This window comes from Micropterus dolomieu, linkage group LG15, assembly GCF_021292245.1.
Source record: "Micropterus dolomieu isolate WLL.071019.BEF.003 ecotype Adirondacks linkage group LG15, ASM2129224v1, whole genome shotgun sequence".
Taxonomy (NCBI): domain Eukaryota; kingdom Metazoa; phylum Chordata; class Actinopteri; order Centrarchiformes; family Centrarchidae; genus Micropterus; species Micropterus dolomieu.
The window spans coordinates 6,066,324-6,072,463 of NC_060164.1; positions in this window are offsets into that span (position 1 = coordinate 6,066,324).

The window sequence follows — 6,140 nt, forward strand, 5'->3', positions numbered from 1 at the left end:
GCCTACGTGTGGATTTCCGGTTATGTTCAGCGTGTTTCAAGCTTTGTCGGTTTTGTCCAGCTGTAGATAAGTTAGGGAGAAATACACTTGTCAAATAAATATATTTAGAATAATAGACGCAATCAACTCTTCCCTTTGTTGAAATTTAAACTGGGATAAGGTATAATAAACTGGTTACAAAGATTAACACTTATATTAGTAGTTAGAGATCCCTGAACATTTACAATCTGTAAGAAACTGCCTATCCACGTTTTAAAGACTTAATAGAGCTTGGTTGGCCTGATCCCCTGGTTTTAACTGAATACCTTTGGGGGGCGGGGGGGGGGATAGCAGTAGCCTATTATTGGCAATAATTTACCGTACATAATATTTACTTTTAGGGTAGTCCTACACAAAATTGTGAGTAAGAAATTAACCAATCAGGAACGACCTGATAGTAATGAACTTCCTGAACTTACTTTCTCTAATAATCTTGTAATTATCCGGGACTCCCAAATGACAACGAAAAATTTCTAAATTCATTCATTCACAGCATTTTCCAAACTCCTTCAATAAATTTGCTTGTTTTTTGGGATTCATTTTTAAATTTCTTATTTTCTAATAGTGTTTTATTTAATTTCTAATAGTCTTTTTTAAAGTTACCTCTAATCGATGTCATATTTATTTTAATCATAATAGCCTTATGATCTGTAAAAATACAGGGTTCTGTTCTCACTAAGTCCACCATTTCTTCTACATCTGAAGAGTTCAACCAGAAGAGTATGCGTGATTGTTGAAATCTATCCTTATTACTCCAAGTATATTCTTTGGTTTAAGTGTCTATGTCTCCAGATATCAATAAGATCCATCCTACCACATATGTTTCCTAATTCACTCATTACTTTATCTTTAGGAGGCTATCCATGTTTTCATCCATCACTGTATTAAAGTCTCCTTCCCATAAAACTTTATTTGAGGGTAACTGTAATAAAAGCTGATTAATTTTATTCTCTATTGTTGAAAATATAATTGTGTTGTCTTGTTTGTTATTGGAGGCATAAATGTTTATAATAATAAATTGAGATTGACGTATCTGAGGAATTTGAAATTGTTAATGGAATACTACAAGGCAGTGTTATTAGTCCAGTCTTATTTAATGTTATGATTAATGATATTTTTATTAATCTAGACAGAAGGATTGGGTCAGCTCTGAATGCGAATGAGGCCATCTGGACAAGAGGACGAGATCCCATACGAGTGAGAAGTAAAATCAAGGAAGCAATAGGAAAGGTAGAACAATGGTCATATAATCGGGGCTTTAAGCTTTCTCCAAGTAAGTCTTGTCATACCAGGAAGAAAGTGAAAGTGAAACAGAACCTACAGTTATATGGCCACAATATGGAAACAGTAGATACTTTTAAATATCTGGGTATGTGGTTAGACCAAAAGGGAACATGGAAAATACACATTGAAAAGGTGGAATCAAAATGCAAGAAAGTCATAAATTTAATGAGAGCAGTAGTGGGGAAAGACTGGGGAGCAAATAAACAATCATTAATGTATATTTACAAGGCTCTAATGAGGTCAATAATAGATCATGGATGCTATGTATATGGAGCAACAGCTAAAACACATCTATTGAAGTTGGATAGAGTTACTAACAAAGCACTGAGGATTTGTACTGGTGTAATGAGATCATATAAATAAATCAAATAAAGCAATCCAGGTTGAGTTAGGAAAAGTGCCTATTCTGTAGCAGCCCTTTATAGTATTTAAAATATGAAATCTAATAGAGAAGATGTAAATTAGCCTAAGGCTAACTCTGGTGTAATGCATCAAATGTTTACATTTATGTTATTAATTGCACATGGTCCCTTCTAAATAAAAATCAATCAATCAATCAATGCTAGAAATCCAACAAAGTTTATTTAGATTACAGACACTACGGATAGATGTGAGATTCTGCTGGGTACCTGCCCACATAGGGAATGAGAGAGCAGACAAAATAGCTATAAAATCAACCAGGACAAACAATGTCATAAATATACCCCATGGAAAAGGAGTAGCTAAGGCGATAATCAAAAAAGAAATGATGTAGAAATGGCAGGACAGGTGGGATGTGGATAAAAGTGGAAGGAAATATTACAGCTTGCAAAAATTTATTAATGTTCAGGGTGTGAATAGAAGTAACAGAAGAGAGAAGAGCGTTTTAACCAGGCTAAGGAGAGAGATTGTCGGAATTGTGTTTGAACGTGCTACTGAGAACGAGCGTTGGTATTTGGCGAATTAGCAACAACTGTACCATGAATGTAATTATCATGGGTAAAAGTATGGATGGAGATAGTGATAGTATGCCATGGCAGGATGTAAATAATAGTAGGAAAGGAAGGTGCGATAGTTCTGGAAGCTCAACCTATGATGTGGAGGTGGGTGACATATCCAAAAAAGTCTATAATGATAAATGTGAGAAAGCAGGATGAGCAAATTGAATGGCAAGTGATGGTAACATTCAAAAAAGAAGGGGGGCATTTTCAACCACTAAAACTAACAAAAGCAATTGAGAAAGAAATGGGTGAGTCGGCTAATAGGAGGCTGCTGGTCTTTGCTTCAGATCAACTGCAAAGAGATAGGTTTCTCAGAGCAGAAACACTTAATGGGGAAAGGATCAGTGCTCATATCCTTGGGAATGCAGCAAAGCTTAGAGGTGTTGTTTATGATGGCAATGACAATGGAGGAGATAATTCAGGAAGTGAAAGGAGGGAGAGTGGTGAAAGCCACAAGACTGCAAACACAAAGAAAAGGGGGAGAAACTTATAGCCTGTCAGTAGTCCTTAAGTTTGAAAAAGTTATGCCAAAGAGAGTAAAAATGGGATGTCTGTTTCAAAGTGTCAAAGAATGGGACACACTGCTGGACAATGTAAAAGAAAACAAAGATGTGCTAGATTTGGAGGTGAACATGAATATGGAAAATGTGGTCAGGATACAAAAGTAAAATGCTGTAATTGTGGCGGTGAGCATAGCTCTGCTTTTGGAGGATGCCCTGTTCAAAGGCAAGCTAGAGAGGTACAGAAATATAAAATAACTAATCAGGTATCTTATGCTGATGCAGCAAAAAAAGTGAAGGAAAGTGAACTATACAAACCCAGTGGTGCATAAGTAATAAATAGAGCAAAAGAGTCTGAGAACAGACGAGTAATTGAGGTTTCATCTTCATCTCCAGTCAGAGGAAAACAGAAATAAATCCATGGATAAAGGAGATTAATGAAGATACGCTGATTGTGGGTAAAACCAACTTTGTTGCTTTCATCTGTAAGACTGTAAATGCGGCAATACAGCAGAAGAAAAAAAGTGACAGAAGAGACAATTGTCGAGGCAGCCATAGAGAAAGTGGTGATCTGAAGTTACAGCTGAACAGATTCATGAGATGTTGAACCCGACTAATTATGATGGAGTGTCTCAAGGTGATTAGCCTCATTATGGTATTTCATATCCTCCACTGAAATGCCAGAAGTTTAATTGCAAATGGACAAGAGTTCAAGAAGGTTGTAACGGAGCTGGAAGTTAGACCTGATGTTATGTGTATACAAGAAACTTTATCCTACCAGGCTACAGCTCGGTTAGATGTGACAGAATTGGAAAACAAGGTGGAGGATGTGTAGCTTAAGGATACTGTTCCAAATGAGTATGAATGTGTAGTAGTAGAAATGTGTAGTCCCAGAGGAAATATATAATCCATGAACGAAATTATCAAAAGTATTGATAGAAGAGAAATATGTTGTGGAGACTTTATTGCTCACAATACTCTGTGGGAAAGTGACCATACAGACACTAATGGAGAAGTAGTTGAAGAACTAGATCACTTTCTTGCCTTAATGATGGAAGCGGTACCAGGGTTAATGTTACAAGAAATTCAGTTTCTTGTATAGATCTTACTTTAGTCTCAGTAAATATGAGTAATTTATGTGAATGGAATATCAATATAGGGAGTGATCACTTTCCAATATTGTGTTCCATGAACTTTGATATGTATGTTCAGGAGGGTTATGTAATAGAGAGATGGTTTTTTCCTAAAGCTAACTGGGAAAAATTCAGAGAACTTTGTATTGAGTATACTGAAAGAATATCGATGGAAGGTGACGTAAATAGCTGCGCAGTAGCAGCGACTTCCATGATTATTAGTGCTGCAGTAACCTGCATCCCTAAGAGCACAGTGAATCAGGAAAAGAAAATAGTTCCATGGTGGAACGATGAATGTAAAAATGCTATAAAAGAAAGAAATCATGCATTCAGAATTTTAAAAAAGAAGCATTTGAGACAGGATAACCTGATGGACTATCAAGAGAGCTATGGCACGGAAAATAATTAAGTCATCCAAGAAGAATGCATGGAGGCAATTCTGCTCCTCCATTGGTAGAGAAGTTAAATTGGGTGACATTTGGGCAATGTTAAAATCCCAGTGCTGATAGATGGAGAACACCTGGCATTTACAAATAAGGAGAAAGCTGAGCTACTAGGTAAGAAGTTTGCAAGTGTACATAGTGGGAGTCATTTAGATGAAATACACAAACAATGGAAAAAGGATATTTTAAGAACTAATAATGATAATGATGAATCAACTACAATGGACGCTTTAGTTAAAGTTAGCAATGAAGCAGAAAATGCAGTTAGTATGAAAGAGGTCATGGCTATAGTATATTTTGATATTGAGAAAGCTTATGATTCAATGTGGAGAGAAGGATTATTGAGAAAAATGCATAAAATGGGTATTGGCGGAAGGCTATATAACTGGGAGTTAGACTTCCTGTCTAACCGAACATTCAGTGTTAAAGTTGGAGATGCTGTGTCGGACGATTTTGAAATTGAAAATGGTATTCCTCAAGGGAGCGCTATAAGCCCTATTCTGTTTAACATCATGATAAATGACATTTTTATAAATGTTGGTAGAGATATTGAGTCATCACTTTATGCACATGATGGAGCTATATGGAAAAGAGGGAAAAACATTAGACATGTGACTAATACAGAGTGCTATATTAAAAGTTGAAAGATGTGAGTCGCAAAATCATGCTCAAGTTCTTTAGCAGAAAGAGAAGGATTAATAACGCACAGCTTGAACTGTATGGACAAAATATGGAAAGAGTGAAAGAGTTCAAGTATCTAGGATTGTGGTTTGATGAGAAATGTGTATGGAGGAATCATGTTAAAAAAGTTGAAACAAAATGTAAAAAGGTTCTGAATCTCATGAAGTCAGTTTCTGGCTACCAATGGGGAGCAGATAAACAATCACTACTAGATATTTATAGGGCCTTAATACGACCGTGTATTGATTATGAGTGTATGGTATATGGAGCAGCGGCCAAGAGTATTTAAGACAAATTAGACAGAATACAGTGCAGAGCTCTAAGACTCAGTATAGGTGCAGTGAAAACAACCCCTACTAATGCACTGCTGGTAGAAGCTGATGAATTGCCATTATATTTAAGACATTCTAAGTTGTCTTTAGCATATTGGGTCAAGTTAAAAGGATCTGGAGAGGAACAACCTGCAACACAGGTTCTGTGTGACTGTTGGGAATATACATAACAACAGAAAGGTAAAGGATTTGGTTGGAATATTAATGCAGTAACAGAAGAATACGGATTAAAATACTATAGACTATGGACCAATTACTGAATGGGGTAATGTTCCTCCATGGATATTTCCTGTGCCCAATGTGGACTTGAAGCTTCTGGAGAAGAAGAAAGAATGGAGTGAAAGTAGTGTTTAATATAGGGCTGGCTCAGGTAGTCCTGAACCATCCCTTAGTTATGCTGCTATAGGCCTAGACTGCCGGGGGATTTCCCATGATGCACTGAGCTCCTCTCTCCTCTACTTTCTCTCCCTCTGTATGCAACCTTATCCCATTATTGCATGTTACTAACACAACTTCTCCCCTTTCTGGTAGTCTTGTGCTTTCTCGTCTCTCTCCTCTCTCCTATCACTTCCTGCAGGTTTTCTGGCTCTGGAGCTGTGGAGTCTGGATCTGTGGCTGCGGGTCGCCTGCTGCCCCCGTGTTCCTGCTCGACACCCTCTGCTGCAACGACTATTGTTGCTAGTCTTATTGTTATTATTGTTATTATAATCATTAACATTACGATGGTTACCATTAACACTATTATACA